The sequence below is a fragment of the Ochotona curzoniae genome, unplaced genomic scaffold (assembly GCF_017591425.1).
Source record: "Ochotona curzoniae isolate NIBS_2020 unplaced genomic scaffold, NIBS_Ocur_1.0 patch200, whole genome shotgun sequence".
NCBI classification, from domain to species: Eukaryota; Metazoa; Chordata; class Mammalia; order Lagomorpha; family Ochotonidae; genus Ochotona; species Ochotona curzoniae.
In genome coordinates, this window is record NW_024466752.1 from 182538 (window position 1) to 200325 (window position 17788).

At 50.1% G+C, this 17788-nt stretch overlaps 1 pseudogene; it reads left to right on the plus strand.

Annotated features, from left to right (window-relative positions):
- Positions 1–16736, plus strand: part of LOC121166676 — a 58441-nt pseudogene extending 41705 nt beyond the window's left edge.
- Positions 16737–17788: the final 1052 nt, after the last annotated feature.

Below are 17788 nucleotides of genomic sequence, written 5' to 3' on the forward strand. Positions count from 1 at the left end.
CTGCCCCAACAGAGCCTCAAAACCCTGCACTCCCAGCACAACTAGCCAGCCTGATCTGCCTCATACTAGCTGCCCCAGGGCCAGGCACACTCGCTCAGCCACCCGCACACTCAGCAGATGATTGACCCATCTGCAGCCTCCCCTGTGCCATTCGACAACTAGCACTTCCACCATGCCCAATCCTACAAGGACAGGCTGGCTGAGGTGCCCACCCCGGGACTCTAGTCAGCACAGCCCATGGCAGGAGCCTCTATTACAGAACAAAGGCAGTGCGGACAGTGCCCCTTTGCCCTTGACCACCAGCTGCCCACTCCATTGCCAGGCCAGATCACTAAACCCAATACATCCTCCATCCTTCTCCACTCCACATTCCCAGCCAGCCTGCAAGCCACTCCAGGACCAGGCTAAATTAGCTGGACACAAGCTTGCTGCTCCAGGGCCAGACCTCTTCCATGGTTCTCCACCAGCCCCCAGACCCACACCATTCACTCCAAGAATGGGCCATGTCTGTAGTCCCCTCACGTGTAGCCTACCCATTGCCCAGCTTGGTGCTCCAGGACCAGGCAGAATTGGCCAGTGACGGGCCGGGCGTGGTGGCCAAGTGGTTAACGTCCTCACCTTGCACGCCCAGGATCCCATATGGGCACCAGTTCTATCCCAGCAGCCCGGCTTCCCTTCCAGCTCCCTGCTTGTGGCCCAGGAAAGCAGCAGAGGACAGCCCAAAGCTTTGGGACCCTGCACCCGCATGGGAAACCCGGAAGAGGCTCCTGGCTTCAGATCAGCATAGTATCGGCTGTTGTGCTCACTTGGGGAGTGAATCATTGGACGAAAGATCTTCTTCTCTGTCTCTGGTTTCTGTATATCTGCCTTTCCAATAAAAAAAAAATAATAAAAATAAATCTTTAAAAAAAAGAATTGGCCAGTGACACAGTATCTGCTTCAGACCACCCACCTGACTGCCACTCCAGAGACAGCTCTGTTCACCCTGTGCCTACCATGCAACTCCCACGTTCACCACACCCGCTACTCCAAGGCCAAGTTGGGGACGGGTTCTTCTATGGTAGTTCCTGCTTCCACCCCCTCCTCTGGAATCAGAGGCTGGAGTCTTCCAAGGCCCATTTGCTTCTCTCCAACCTCTGCCCCTCCTATTCCCCAACAACCAGCAGTCGCGCTTATGGTCTTCCAGTGGTGGGTCCAGATTCCCTATGGGTAGTTTCCTCTGCTTGTGCTCCATCGCCTGTGACTTGCTGTCTGTAAGCGTGACTGGATGTGGAGACTCATAATCCTTACTCTGCCGGTGCTTGCAAGATGGACTCCTGGTGCCATTTCTGCATGAATTCACCCCAAGCTGCATGTGATCCAGCACAGGGTTTGACCCAGGACCAGCTGCACACTCTTCTCTGCCTGTCTCAGGCCATGTTGGTGGGTACCTACACCTTCCTCGATATCACAGTCCAGGGAACAAAGGACCCTCCACTGAAGGTATGGCAGATTGATTGATTTGAAAGGCATGGTAACAGAGGGAGGGATATCTCCCATCAGCTGGTTTATCAACTGTTTCAAATGCTCGGCAGTATTAAAGCGATGTATTGAGGCCATTAACGTCATCAACAAAGAGAGTGGTTGCAAAAAGCCTTAGTCAGTTAAGAAAGAGATCAAATGATATGTTAAGATTACAGGGGATCTTAATGGTGAAATAACCAGCATCATACTGATTGACAGTAAAGACCTTGAATTAAAATAACCAGCTTGGACCCAGCACAACAGCCTAGTGGCTAAATCCTAGCCTGGCAGGCCTGGGATTCAATATGGGTGCCAGTTTGTGTGTCAGCAGCTCTACATACCTTCCAGCTACCTGCTTGTGGTCAGAGAAATTTTAGTGTTTGGGAAAAAGCTTTGAAACTCTGCATGCATGTGGGTGACCTGAAAGAGGCTCCTGGCTCCTGGTTCCTAGCTTCTGATTGAGACACTGCACCAACAGGGGAGTAGAAGAAAAGGCTCCTGGCTTTTCTTTTTCATTGTGGTCACTTGGAGAGGGAGCCAGGGGACAGAAGGTCTTTTTCTCAGATATAGAGAGGGGAGACAGAGAATAAGATCTTCTGTCTGCTGGTTCATTCCACAATTGACCACAATGGCTGGAGCAGAGCTGATCTGAAGCCAAGAGCCAAGCTTTAGTGGAAGTGAGATATACAGAGAGAGAGAGAAAGAGAGAGACACAGAGAGAGAGAAAAGAATTTTCTGCTCACTATTTCACTCCTCTAGCAGCCGCAATGGCCGAAGCTGAGCTGATCCAAAGCCAGGAACCAGAAACTGCTTCCTGGTCTCCATGGGGGTTCAACATTGCAAGGCTCTGTGCCATCCTTGACTGCTTCCCAAGGCCATAAGCAGGAAACTTATTGTGAAATCCAGCAGACAAAACATAAACTGACACCCACATGGAATTATGGCACATGCAAGTCAAGTACTTTAGCCACTAAGCCACCATTCTGAGTAATCTTGAAGGAAAATAAAATGATCTGAGGAAGCACACAGGAAATGGTCCACTAAGAGTTAGAGTCAGAGAGTGCCCTGAATGCACTGGGGGAGAGCTCAGCTCCATCTGCCCACCCAGATAGAGACCAGAAGATTTTACTCCAGCAGTTCTCAAATATTCCATCACCATGAAAAATTTAAAAAAAAACAACAATATATACAAATTCCCACTTCCTTTCAGATTATCAAGATCTGACATGTGATTCTAACAATTTTAGAAAGTAGAAAAACAAATAAGGAAGAAAATATCACTTATTTTCTCTTCTCTCACCCATTGTGGTGGAATTCTGCTACCCTGGTTCATGCTGATGCCTACAACACTGCCATCCCACATCAGAGCACCAGTTTGAGTCCTGGCTGCTCCACTTCCCATTCCAGCTCTGATAATTCTCCTGAGAAATGTCCCTGCCACCACGTTGGAGACCTGCATGAAACACCTGGTTGCTAGCTTTTACCTAGCCTAACCACGAGTGTCCTCATCAACCAGCTGATGGAAGATCTCTCTCCCTTGTTACCATGCCTTTCAAATCAATCTATCTGCCATGCCTTCAGTGGAGGATCCCTTGTTGCCTGTACTGTGACCTCCAGGAAGGTGCAGGTGCCCACCAGCATGGCCTGAGGTGGCCCTGGGTCAAACCCTGCGCTGGGTCACAGCAGGCTGTGGGATGAAGTCACACAGGAAATGGCACCAGGAGTCCATCTTGCAAGCATCAACAGAGTAAGGGTGATGAGTCACCACATCCAGCCATGTATAGAGGCAGCAAAGGCAGGGGCCACACAGAAAAACAAAGGCCACTACACACAGGGAAGGTAGAACCACTTTTTAAGTTGATAGCTTTGATGTCCAGCTGTTGGGGTAGAAAGGAAGGGGAAGGGGAGGGGAGGGAAACAGCAGGACCCCTGGAATACTCCAAACCCTGACCTGGTGGGGCACAGGGGGTAGATCAAGCAGGATCTACTCCCAGCAGAACCCAGTCCCCAACTTGGCCCTGCAATGGTAGGAATGTGGGAGATGCATTGTGGGTGCATGGAAAACAGACCTCGCTCTGGAGCTGCACGCAGGCGAGCAGCCTGATATAAACACCGTATCACTGGCCAAGCCTTCCTGCTCCTGATGCAGCAGGCAAGGTGCTGGGAGGACTACAGTTGCAGGGACCCTGGCTGTGCCCCCAATCCTGGAGCAGATATAGTGGGTGCTGGGGGTTCGTTAAGCACCCAAGGGACAGGTCTGGCCATAGAAAAGAGGCCTGGGCACCAGCTAAGTCCACTTGGCCCTGCAGTCGCTTACAGGTAGGCTGGGAACTTAGGGTGGGGAGGGATGGGGGATTTATTGGTGTTAGTGAGCTGGCCTGGCCCTGAAGTGCATGGCTGGCAGTTGAGAGCAGAAGAAGCACCGCTCAAATCAGCCTGGTTCTGGAACAGCTGCCGTGCCGGTGGATCAGGAAGGTTAGAGTCCCGGGGTCAACAGTGCAGTTGGCCTGTCCTTGTAGCAATGGTGAGGTGGGCATGCCAGATCTACAGCTGGCACAGAGAAAGTGGCAGGTGTGCCAGAGCCCAAGCTCGCCTGACCCTGGGGCAGCGAGAAGGGAGGAAGTGCTGAATGACTAGATCTGTAGGGGTGCCAGGCTTGGGACCCTGGAGGTACATCAGGCGGTGTTGTGTGCTGGGGGAACAAGGCTGGCTGAGCACACCTGGCCCTGGAGTGGATGGTAGGCAGATGGGGCCTGGGGATGCCATCCAAGTTGGCCTAGTTCAGCAGCAACGCAGGCCAGCAGGGTAGTTGTGTTGGGTGTGTGGGGATTCTGGAAGAGCTACCATGGTTCTGGAGCAGGTAGGGGAGGTCAGCCAGGACAGGGGTGCTGGGGAGCTGGCCTGTCCTGGGAGGGGCATCATGGGGGCTTGCTAGAGGTAGTGACAGGAGTGCTGGAGGCACGGTGGGCACCAGGGCTGCAGGGCTCACACTAGAGCATGGTCCCTGGGGAATGGGGTGCTTGTACACTGGCTAAGCTGACCTGTCCTGGCACTGGAGCAGTGGGTATAGTGGCAGGGCTGGCAGTCAGAAGCACAGGATGCAAAGAAAGAAGTAGCATAGTGTTCCTGGTTCGAAAGCAGCTGGTGGATCAATGACTGTCAGAGGGAGCGGGTTGCTGGCTGAGCCAGCCTGCCCCTCGAGTTGTGGATGGGGCAGACAGGACAGGCATGTGTGGGTTTCATGGAATGGTGGCCAAGCCTCTCAAACCCTGGAGGGTTTGATAAGCAGGCTGCGGCATGGGAAGTTCCGCCTAGGACCATATACCTGGCATTGGCAAAGCAGAGCAGTGGGGTAGTTGTGTTGTGGCACATGTTGCTCTGGCCAAGCTGGTCCATCCCTGGAGAGACAGGCAGAGCGCCTGGAGGAGCCTGAGGGAGGCGTGACAGGCAGGCTACAAGCATAGGCTTTGCCAGCTCTGAAGATCTGTGTTTGCTGCAGCAGCCAAGGCGGGAATACAAGAGGTGCTGAGGGCCCAGGGAGAGTAAGCCTATTAGAGGAGCAAGATGGAGAGCAGGGGTGGCAAGATCCCTGGCAGAAACAGCCTAGAGCTGGCTCCTCCTGCAGTGTTACAGCCCACCCATGGCACTCTCCTGTGGATGTCCAATTCACCTGGTTCTGAAGGCTGTGTAACTCATTCTTTCCACAAAAATACATCTAACTTTCACATTGATGTCACTCTCTGAAAGACAGAAGAGCTGAGCCAGGCTGGTTGGTTTGTTTATCTGCCTCCTTCATAAACTTTGCTGTTTAGCAAACAGGCTGGGGACACAGGGTCATGGGCAGAAGGGGCCTGGCTCTGGGCTGCTCTTCTTGAAAAGAGGCTCTGGCTGCAGACATCCACCTTTCCCTGGATTCTCTGCCCACATACCATTACTGCTAGGCCTCAGCTTTCCTGGAACTCCTGAAAGTACAAATTAGAAATACAGGGTATGCTAGAATTAGCATCTTCACTGTCCCACCCAAACTGTGAACAGAGGGTGAGGAATACATACAGGGGCCATGCACAGGGGCTGCCTGTCCTCAGAGTCTGTCTGCAGGAAGCCAGAAAGCAGGTAGTGGGGAGACCAAGAGTCAGAGTGCCAAAGAGATGGAAGCACTTGACCAGAGAGTGAGTCCTAACTATGAGGGGCCATTGTGGGGGCTTGTGAAGGGCATGGTTACACAACAATGCAATATCTCCCCCTCTCAGGTTCCAGGTGATGATAGGTGAGCATCATAGGTGGGCAGAAGGGAACATCTAGGTGGTGGGGTGAGGTGGTGTGGCTTTTAAGTTTTTGCCCCTGAACTAGCTCCTACCCCACAGCACTGGGAGAAGGAAGACACAAGCCTCACCATTTTAATTCTGGGAGAGGTGGTAGACATTACTGCCCATTACTGTGAATAAGTTTCTTTCTCTCTGCCCTTGGGGTGACTCATGTGAACCCCTCCCTGAGTTGGTGCTGAATGGACACAATTTCCACCATTACCTCAAGTCTATACTCCCTTGGAGCCCCTCCTGCTGCCCAACAGAGGCTACCTTCTCCCTGCTTCTTAAATAAACTCTGCTTTGCTAACTAGAGTTGTCTACATGAATATTTTTGACGAGACAAGAAATAGTTTTTCGATTTCCTTCCACACTAGTCCGCTTTGCCCTGCAGGAGTGAGAAGGCTATGGGGGTGGGCAGGCTAGAAATAGTGTTGGGGGGCCCAAGCCCTTCTGGCCCAGGAGGAGCTTCCAGGCAGGCCAGGGGTGTGGAAGATGACACTGGAGGGTCAGGTGAGGTGGCAGAGTGGGCATGTTTGGGGCAGGGGACTCAGGGCGTGCAGGCTGGGGCTGCAGGGACACTGGCAGAAGGGGCCTAGCCCTGGAGCGGCTGGCAAGCACACTGCCTGCTGAGGGAGCAGGATCACTGGCTGCCCTTCTTTCCCTTCTCCTCCGTGCAATTAGGTCTGGCCCTAAAATGGAGGACTACAGTGCTTCATGAACAGGGACACCAACCAGGATGTCTTGGCTATGAAGCAGATGGCAGGTAGAGAGGGGACTCATAGTGCACCTGCCTGTCCAGCTTGTCCCTGGAATTGCAGCCAGTGGGTGCCTTAGGCTCTGGCCTTACTGTCATGACCCATTGGCTCTGGAATGCACGGTGTGTGTACTGGGGGCACATGTGGATACCGACCAAGCAGCATGTGGGGCTGAGCGAACTGTGAGCAAGGGCTGAGGGTTGCACTGGCCTAGGTGGCTTGCATGATGTGGCCCTGGAGCAGATGGAATGCATGCTCAGGGCTGTGAAGTGCTGTCTGAACAGGCCTGGCCCTAGATCAGCAGTAGGGGGCAATGGTGAGGCAGGGTTAGATGTGTGTGGAGCACCAGTTGAGCCCACCTGATCCTGGAGTGACTTGCAGGCAAGCTAGGAAAGAGGGGTGTGGTTAAGGGGAGCAGGGTTGTAAGTGTAGTACACATATGTCAAACTGGGACATGGAGATGCAGCTAAACGTGCAGCAGTGGTCTATGGGCTGCCTAGCAGAGCAAATCTACCTTAGCATGGGCTGGCAGGTGGGCAAGGAGCCTGTTGAGGTGCCAGGTGACTGGCAGAGCCCACCTGGTTCTACAGCAGCAAGTGGAGCAGCTGGGCAGGTGTGCTGGGGTCTTTGACAAGTGGGCCTGGACCTGGAGCAGTGGGAAGCATAGAGATATAGGGGTCATCAGACTGGCCCTTTTGGCTCTGGAGAAGGTAGCAAGCTGACAAAGGGAGCAGGGGCACTGTTCATGCTGGGCAGGCCCTAAAGTGGCCATCCTGGGTCAGGTCAGAGGTGCAAAAGAGGTGGCAAGCACTGCCTGATTCCACCTGCCCTTGAGATACCTGTGGCAAGGAGGGTCAGGTGGGCTAGAGATAAGGTGTCTCTCTCCAAGCAAGCCTGTCCCTGCAACAGGGGACAAGGCAGGAATGCTAGGGGAAGTGTAGGTGCTGGGTGAGGGGGTCTGGTGTTGGAATGCAGGCAGAGTGTGGTGCATGAAGGCTGGGGTCCATGTACTCTGGCCCAGGAGGCCTGGCTCCATCCTGGACAAGAGGTCATTGTGTCGGGTGGGGTGTGGGTGCAGGGGAGGCAGAGACCAGCCCAGGCTACCAAGCGTGGCAGCAGCTGGTGGGCAAGAGGCTGTCTGAAGAAGTAGGTGGACGAATTGGCCTGGCCATAAAGCTGTGGGTCAGGCAGGTGTGCTACAGGCACACTGGGGATGTAGACAGGGGGTGGGTGCAGCCTAACAGCCTGGCCATGACCAGCACCAGCAGGTTGGCAGGGTGTACCTGCTGTGGTGCGGGTTGCTGTGGCAAAGACAATCTAGACCTAGAGCGGCCTGTGGGGTGACAGGGTAGCCTGAGAAGTGGCACAGGGGATGCCAGCAGAGCTGTTTTGGAGCAGGCAAGGGCAGCTGTGAGCACATGGAGTGCAGGCTGAGACCACCTGGCCCTGGTGCAGTGGGCTTGTGGGAGGGGGCATGCTAGAGGCTCGCTGTGGGCCAGCATAGCCAAGCTGGGCTTGGAAGGGCTGGCATGTGGGTTAGGGTTGTTGGGGATGCCAGCAGACATCATGAGCCTGGAGTGGCATGCGGGGCAGGCTGGCTACAGATGCAGCTCACAGCAGCTCAGAAGACAGGCCTGCATGAAGTGAGCAAACCAGAAATCAAAGCACCAGGACATGACAGAGAATGAGCTCTGGGAAGCAGCCTGCTTACACTTCACAGGGAGATCCACACTCAGCAGCTTCCCCATGTTCCTAGGCCATGGAGATCACTCTCACTGAGGACACAGTGCCCAGGGAGACTTACTGTATTGACTGAGAATCCAAGCAGCCAGAAATGTGCCAGTGTGGACCTGGGAACGCCTCACAGCCTGCAGTGTCTCCTCCAGCATCTTAGCTCTCAACTGCAACCACAAATTTAACACCAACTTAATGCTGTGGCCTCTGTGATTTTCTTTAACACCAGTTGTGTTATGTTTGCTCAATACCAATTTACTACCAACAACTAATCACAACAGAATTCAATTATTTCATCATCTACAAGTAATAGAGGCCTCAGAGTCAAGGCTCAATCTCTATACAAGATGCTGGTTAATGTTAGCGGACAGCAGGTGTCAACTCTTTCTGATATTTTTGTCACGTTTAAAAAGCTGGGCCCGGTGCCATGGCCTAGCGACTAAAGTCCTCGCCTTGAACGCGCTGGGATCCTATATGGGCACCGGTTCGAATCTCGGCTGCTCCACTTCCCATCCAGCTCCCTGCTTGTGGCCAGGGAAAACAGTTGAGGATGGCCCAATGCTTCGGGACCCTGCACACATGTGGGAGACTCAGAAGACATTCCTGAATCCTGGTTTAGATCGGCACAGTACCGGCCATTGCGCTCAATTGGGGAGTGAATCATCAGACGGAAGATCTTCCTGTCTGTCTCTTCCCTCCTTCTCTCTGTATATCTGACTTGGTGATAAAAATAAATAAATCTTTAAAAAAAGAAACAAAGCTATCTAGGGGTCCCACGTGAGTACCCTAGCAGCTAAAACCCTCCTCTTGCATGGGTCAGGATACCATGTAGGTGCCGGTTTTAATTCCGACGACCCTGCTTCCCATTCAACTCCCTGCCTCTGGCCTGGGAAAGCAGTGGAGGACAGGCCAAAGCCTTGGGAACCTGCACCCATGTGGGAGATCCAGAGGATCTTGGCTCCTGGCTTTGGATCAGCGTTGCACAGGCATTTGCAGTCATGTCAGAACTGAATCAATGAGCAGAAGATCTTCCTCTCTGTCTCTCCTCTCTGTGTATCTGCTTTCCAAATAAAAATAAAATGAAATTTTTAAAAAGACTCTTCTCCCAGACATTGAGCACAAATGATACTTTTTATTAAACCAATCAAATACACTCTCATATTTTTATTAGCCATTTCTACCACCAGAATTAGACCACTGTAAATATTCACTGGAATAACTTATGAAACCAGTCACAAATACACTCACAAAAGGATGAGTGCTCTAGGCCACCAAAATTTCACCTTCACAAAGATTCTTTGTTGGTACAACTTACCCTCTGACTAAACCAACTTGTGGATGCAAATTGGAACTGCTGTGTATCCCAAGCTCACTACCCTAGGACTTATCTGGGCCTTTGCCGAGGTTTACTCCCTAGGTAGCCAAGGCTCAGAGAACCCAGAGCACATCAATATTTTCTTTAGATGTCATTAATATGTCACCAAGGAATGGAGTTCTGCATGGTAAAGAATAATTTAGTGTTTCAAGCAGTGAACTATATAAAACAGATGGACCACTATAGACGCCCTCCAGTTTTAGGGCATCAGCTGCCACTCTGAATGGTAACCCCCAATCTACTGCTATCTTTCAGGGGGAATGAGTGAGAAAGAGGATAAGACAAACACATTTGTTTGTTACAAGTGTTTTGAAACTCAGACAAACAAAAAGAGTGCAGTGAGGACCATGTAAATATTTCCATGGGGGATGAAATGTTGAGGAGTTTCTAACAGTTTGGTTTTTTTCCTAATTTACTGGGCAGACTTTTTCATTCACTCTCTCACTTCCTACATTCTTGCAACAGACACAACACCAAAAACAAGTCAGGTTTTCACACTGGTACCCAAGCCACTGTCTGCTGCCTCCCAGCCTGGGCAGTAGCTGCACACTGCATTTGCACAGAAATGAAACCTAGGCATTCTGATAGACACAGGAGTCCCAAAGTCATCTTAACCACTGTCACACACACACCCACACAGGGCAGTGATGCCTTCCTGTGCTGTGTCAGGTGGCCATTCACTGCTTTTCTCCCAGCATAGGGTTTACAGCAAACAGTTCATTTAAAGAGTTAATGCTTACTTTGTGAGATAGAAATTAAAAAAAAAAAAAAGACAACTTACTCAATTGTATCTTTGAGGAAATAGTGACTCCAGTTGTGATTTTTCAGGGCAGAGAGCAGCACTTGGCATTGAGGCAAGACTTCTGGACTTTCAGAGATTTATTCCCTGCCTTAATGCTCTCTGCTCAACCTGACTTATTCTCTCTACAACTCATGGGGACATTTCATCTCAATTGGGAGAACTTAAGGGAATGGGTGACAACATACCAGAAGCCATCAGGATAAATCAGTAGTGCTGTCTTCACAGCTCCTTCCTCAGGTTCTTCTAGAGAAGCCCCTTTGCGTGAGTCCCCGTGCACTCCCTTGGCTTGTCTACAAGGTCGCTGTGCCACCCCAGGCCTCTGCCAAGCACAATGCCAGCACCACATGCTGCCCCTCAACCTTGCAGCAAAACTCTGAGCAAAACAAGGCTTTCATATACTTCACCCACCCCTACCCCTAATCCAGAGAGATGGGTTAGAGGATAAGCTAAGTAACATCTACCTACAAACCAAACAAAACAGAATGTTACTTGCCAAACTTGTTCAGTACCTTGCTATAACAGAGTCCTCCAAAAGTAATAAGCATTCAAGAAGATTTCTTAAATTTCTTAAATTCCTTAAATTTTGATTTAGGGCCCATCATGGACGCCTAGCAGCTAAAGTCCTCAACTTGAAAGGGCCAGGATCCCAGATGGGTACCAGTTCTAATCCCGGCAGTCCTGCTTCCTATACTGCTCCCTGCTTGTGACCTGGGAAAGCAGTGGAGGATGATGACCCAAAGCCTTGGGCCCCTGCACCAGTGTAGTAGACCTGGAGGAAGTTCTTTTGACTTAGCACAGTACCGGCTGTTGTGGTCAGTTGGAGAGTGAACCATTGAATGGAAGATCTTCCTCTCTGTCTCTCTTCTCTGTATAACTGACTTTGCTCTAAAAATAAAATAAATCTTTAAAAATTCCTTTTTATTTAAGTGAGATAAATATTTTCTTCGGTTAATTATTATTTCATTTTATGACACAGTTTCATAGGTTCTGGGATTCCTCCAAACTCTCCCCAAGCCCTCCCCCCATATAGAATTCCTCCATATTGTTACAGCAGTGTAGTTCATATCCAGTCTTGATTCCATCATTGTGGGTAAGGTCCATGCAGAGAGTCCAGCATCCCATTGTCCAGATAAATTCAACAGTTTCATTGGGTGACCCTTTTGGTCCAAAAGTAGAGCAGGCAGAGTATCATCCCCTCCAATGAAAAGCCACTACACAACTTCAACAACACGAAGAAACATGGAAATTCACAACATCATGAAGTTAATTAACATGATGTTGAGTGACCAATTTGTTAGAAATTGCAAGTTCTTAACCACATCCTGTAACTACTTCACTGACATCTCAATTTTAGTATATACACAGTTGATATTAACTTTAAAATTGTTATAGAGTATGATTCAGCTATCTCGTGTCTGTTTTCATTTTTATATTTAGCAGCTGATAGCATTCAAGTGTGATTTTTAGTGGACTTCACAAATTTTAGGATAGTCCAATCAGGCTTATAACTCTCATAAGGCATATGTTAACTATTGAGCAGCAGAACAATATTAGGAGGGGTGTGCAGAGAAATCTTCAATACATTAGTGAGGAGTAACTGATCTTTGTGTTCTACCTAGTAAGGTATATGGAAGTCCAAGCTGACTTTTTCCTAACTTTTGAGCTTTCCTTATTTGTCTCTCTCTGTCTACCTGATCCACTTTTTTTTTGGGGGGGGGGGGTGGTGTTGCGGAGCAACCCTGATGGTCATTGAAAGAGAGGTTGGGGAGCCAAAGTTGTAACTAAGTAAGGACCAGAGAAAGCTCCTTTCCTGAGTCCCAATGGAAGTTTACTGTTCTTCTGTTTCTGAGGACTGCTCAGGGCTCCTGGCTGTTGTTCTGATGATGTTAGATCCTGTGAGGAAGGATCTGGGCTTCTTCCATCCAATGTGGGAAATTTGATAGGGAATAGTTGACCTCAGAGATTTTGTTCTATGAGGGTACCCCAAATCCCTGTGATCTCCTTAGAAGCTGGGATATAGTCCTTGGTGCCCATACTGATACATCTTGGTGATGTACCAGGAGTCTCTGGGGTTAGGATACAAGCCTCCTCCTGTCCTCCTGTTCCACTCTGGGGTCTCCCCTGCTCTGTGCATATGACCTCCTGTTAAGAGGCTGTCAGGATCGCTCTTGGATCCCACTGTATGTCTTTATACTTTTTGCTAATGTCAAATGCAGATTTGAGTCTGGAGTCTGTAAATTACCTGTTTCAACCTTGATAGATTATATGTTTTTTTAAAGATTTATTTTATTTTATTTTATTTTTTATCACAAAGTCAGATGTACAGAAAGGAGGAGAGACAGAGAGGAAGATCTTCTGTCTGATGATTCACTCCCCAAGTGAGCGCAACAGCTGGTGCTGCACCAATCTGAAGCTGGGAACCAGGAACTTCTTCCGGGTCTCCCACACGGGTGCAGAGCCCCAAGGCATTGGGCCATCCTCAACTTCTTTCCCAGGCCACAGGCAGGGAGCTGGATGGGAAGTGGAGCTGCTGGGATTAGAATCGGCGCCCATATGGGATCCTGGTGTGTTCAAGGGGAGGACTTTAGCCACTAGGCCACGACGCCAGGCCCTAGAGATTATCCTTAACTTCTTCCTCACACATTCTAAGAAGATGGGAGATGTCTCTGCTTTCCTGAGCCACTGTAGATTAACATAGGGTATTAAAAGCATATCAAATGTTTTAGTTATTTTTTCTATATATATGTTCATATATATATATTTAATTTTGAATATTTGAATTATGTGCTACAATTTCATATAGACTGGGATTTCCCCCTTAGTCCCACCCCATGACAGATTTTCTCATTTTACTACAGTGGCATAATCCTTCATGAGAAATTATAATTCCATCAGTCTCTTATTTGAGTGTACCTGAACATTGCTGGAACAGACAAATGCAGACAGTACAGCATTCCATTGTCTACACTTGTCCAAGAGTTTCATTGGGAATCCATCTTTCATCTGGATGCAGGGATAAATGTTGCATTATATCCCCACATCTGGATATGGTAGACCCCAGTACCCCATCACTATTCATTTCCGTAATTGAGAAATCATGAATCAAGGTCAACGACTGCTATGAGCTAGAACAACTACCTCAGCAACAACAATGACAACAACAAAATACAGCTCCATGAGAAAAACATGCCACTGAGTAACCAACACATGGGTGACAAGCAGGAGACACAAAAATCTCTGGGGGAAAATGATTCCACCATATAGTCCATGAGCCAGCAATGAATGTGACAAGAGAAAAGAGAGTATTTTTGCTGGGATCCCATATGGGCCCCAATTCTAATCCCAGCAGCTCCACTATTTATCCAGCTCCCTGCTTGTGCCCTGGCAAAGCAGTGGAGGACGACCAAAAGCCTTGGGACCCTGCACCCATGGAGTAGACCTGGAAGAAGTTTCTGGCTCCTAGCTCTGGATTGGCATAGCACCAGCCATTGTGCTCATTTGGGGAGTAAATCATTGGAGGGAAGATCTTCCTCTCTGTCTCTCCTCTCTGCATATCCGACTTTGCAATAAAGATAAACAAATTGTTAAAAAGAGAGAGAGCATTTGGAATACATAAAACTGAAATAAAAAACTTCAAAACACATGGGATGCAGCCAAAACAAAACAAAGCAGTATTGATTGGATTATTGAAATTACACATTCCACACTGGTTTCCTTATATAAGGTGTTCCTTACATATGGTATTGGTTGTTTTGTGACTGACTCACTTCACTGAGCATAATGGTCTCTAATTGGGACCACCTAGTTGTAAACAGTGTAATTTTATTGTTCTTAATAGCTGAATAATATTCCATGGATTAGATGCACCACAGTTTCTTTGACCATTCTTCTTTGGACGCACATCTAGATTGTTTCCATGTCTTTGCTATTGTAGCTTGTGCTACTGTAAATAGGATTACAGATCCCCTTCTCACATGCAGATTTCATTTCTATTGGGTATATTCCTAGCAGTGGGATAGGTGGGTCATATGGCAGATTTGTTTACATTTCTCCAAGCACTCTCCATACTGATTTCCACAGTGGTTGTATTAGCCTACACTCCCACCAGCAGTGAAGGAGGGTGCCTTTCTCCTCACATCCAAAGTATTTGGCACAATTGGCCAGCCTGTCTTCACCTCCCGAGCTCCCCATGTGAACCCAAGCTCCCACCTGGCTGCTGCAAGGGCTGATCTGTGGCTGCCTCTGGATCCCTGGTTGTCCTTTGAGTCCAGATCACAGCTCACCAGTGGCTGCTGGGTTTTCTGTTCCCTAAACACCGCTCAGCCATCGTCCCCTCTTCCCTGTGTCCAGCAGTTCTCCAAGTACCTCCCTGTTGACTTCTGGCCCCTAACTTTTTCTGTAATCTGCTCTCTGTTCCTTACCTTATCTAATAATTTTCCTTCATCTCAAACATGCCTACACCCTTTGCCAACTAGTGAGATTTTCTAAATGTAAACTTAAAAATTTCTAGCCTCTTGTGCCCTAACAAAAAATGTTTGTGCCTGATTAAATACAACTATTTTTTTAAGATTTAGTTTATTTTTATTGCAAAGTCAGGTATACAGAAAGGAGGAGAGACAGAGAGGAAGCTGTCCTATGATTCATTCCCTAAGAGCCCCCGAAGGCTGGTGCTTGCTGAAACAGAGCCAGGAACCAGGAACTTCCTCCAGGTCTCCTACAGGGTCCCAAGGCTTTCCCAGGCCACAAGCAGGGAGCTGCATGGGAAGCAGGGCTCCCGGGATTAGAACCAGCACTCGGACGGTTGTCTATTATCTTGTTCCAAAAAGTATCAGCAGTTGTAAAAGCAAAGAAGTGAGTGTTTGCAAAAGTGGGAAAGTAGTTTGCTGCCTCTTTAAGGGCTGAGAGAGCAAGAAGAGGCAAGAGAGAAAGGCAGAAAGAAGTTTGAGCCCATGGCTTAAGCCTTTCCAAAAAAAAAAATAATAATAATAATCACACACAAAAAAACAATAATAATCGCAGTTGGTGGTGGCGGCGGCATCAGAGGAAAGCACTGCTTTTTTGATCCCACTTCCAGTTCGCTTCTCTTCTCTCTCTCTCTCTCTCTGCCACCTCTGTCCCCTTCCTTCCACCCCTCCTCAAACTGCTCTCCTCCACCTGGGCTCCTCTCGGAACCCCGAGATCCCCAATCACACCCGCCCACCCGCCCACTTCCCCTCCACCTCCTCTTCCTCCTGCTCCCCACGCCCAGCGGGCACCCCCGAGTTCCCGGCCGCGCTGAGGGTCTCCGGTCTCCAGCGGTCCGGGTCCACGCGTACAGCGCCCGCATGTACAACAGATGGAGACTGAGCTCAAGCCATTGGGCCCACAGCCGAATTTGGGGAACTGCGGCGATGGCAATGCCCCTGTGGCGGCGGTCAGCGGCAATCAAAAGCCCATGAATGGCTTCGTGGTGTGGTCCCGCGGGCAGTGTCCACGCAAGATAGCCCAGGAGAACCCCAGATGCACAACATTGAGATCAGCAAGCGCCTGGGCCCCAAGTGAAAACTTAGTCGGAGATGGCGAAGTGGCTGTTCATCGCCGAGGCCAGGCGTTGCACGAGAAGGAGCACCTGGATTATAAATATCAGCGGCTGTGGCTGAAAACAAAGATGCTCATGAAGAAGGATAAGTACACGCAACCTGGCGGGCTGCTGGCCCCTGGCAGCACAACATGGTCAGCGGGGTCGGGGTGGGCGCTGGCCTGGGCGCGGGCATGAACCAGCACCTGGACAGCTACGCGCACTTGAAAAGCTGCAGCAAAGGCAGCTACAAGGTGATGCAGGACCAGCTGGGCTGCCAGCAGCACCTGGGCCTCAATGCACATGGTGCGGCTCAGATGCAGCCCATGCACTGCTAGGACATGAGCGAACTGTAGTCCAGCTCCTTGACCAGCTCGCAGACCTGCATGAAAGGCTATCCCTTCTACAGCATGTCCTACTCGCAGCATGGCACCCCCAGCATGGTCCTCGGCTCCATGGGCTCGGTGGTCAAGTCCAAGGCTAGCTCCAGCCCCCCACTCCGCACCCCATGGTTACCACTTCCTCCCACTCCAGGGCGCCCTGCCAGGCTGGGGACATTCAGAACACAATCAGCCTGTACCTCCCTGGTGCAGAGATGCCAGAGCCTGCCGCCCCCAGCAGCCTGCACCTGTCGCAGCACTACCAGAGCAGCCCGGTGCCCGGCACGGCCATTAACGGCACACTGCCCCACTTGCACATGTGAGGGGGGCCCTCCGGACAGCGAACTGGAGAAGGACTAGGGGCGGGAGGGGAGGTTGGGGGGTGATAGTGGGGTGGGGAGTAGGGGAAAGACATTTTCAGAGGAAAAGGAAACAAACAAAAAAACCCGGGAAATGGGAGGGGTGCAAAAGTAGAGAGTGAGAAGGAAGCATGACAAAAAAAAAAAAAACAAAAACAAAAAACCCAGGCACATGCGACAAAAATCCTGAATATTTCATGGCTCACAGCAAATGACGGCTTCAGAGGAGACCACCAATCCCTTCTACAATCAACGCAAAACGTGTGACGCCAACGAGAGAACTTTATAAAAGATGTAGAGATGCTGGACTTCTTTTGGGGGAGACTATTTTTGTACAGAGAAAAAACCCAAGTGTATGTGGGCTGGGGAGGGCTGGGGGAATGGACTATGCATAGATCTGAAAGAAAAGAAAACTGCACACAGCTTTTTTTTTTTTTTAATTGAAAGCTGGATATACAGAGAGGAGGAGAGACAGAGAGGAAGATGTTCCGCCTGAAGATTCACTCTGGAAGTGAGCACAATGACCGGAGCTGAGCCAATCCAAAGCTAGGAGCCAGGAGCTCTCCTGGGTTTCCCACAAGGATGCAGAATCCCAAGGCTAGGCTGATGACCCCTGCCCCTCTAGGCTTCTCGCTGCTCCAGGCCCAGGCCCACTCTGCCCAAGACACCAACACACCTACCCCACTGCTCCACTTGCTGCTGTAGAACCAGGTGGGCACTACCAGCCACTCGGCACCCCCAACAGGCTGCTCATAGACCAAACAGCATGCGGACCTTGCCCTGCCAAGAAGCTCATAGACCACTGCTGCAAGGACTGGCCAGTTCAGTTGGCATCCCCTGGGCCTCCAGTCCGCCAGATGTCCACTCTGGTAACAATCCTGCCCCTCCTTGACCCTGCCCCACATTCCCAGCTTGCCTGCAAGCCACTCAGAGTTCAGGTGGGCTCAACTGGTGCTCCATGTGCCTCTAACCCAACCTCACCATTGCCCCCTACTGCTGATCTAGGGCCAGGCCTG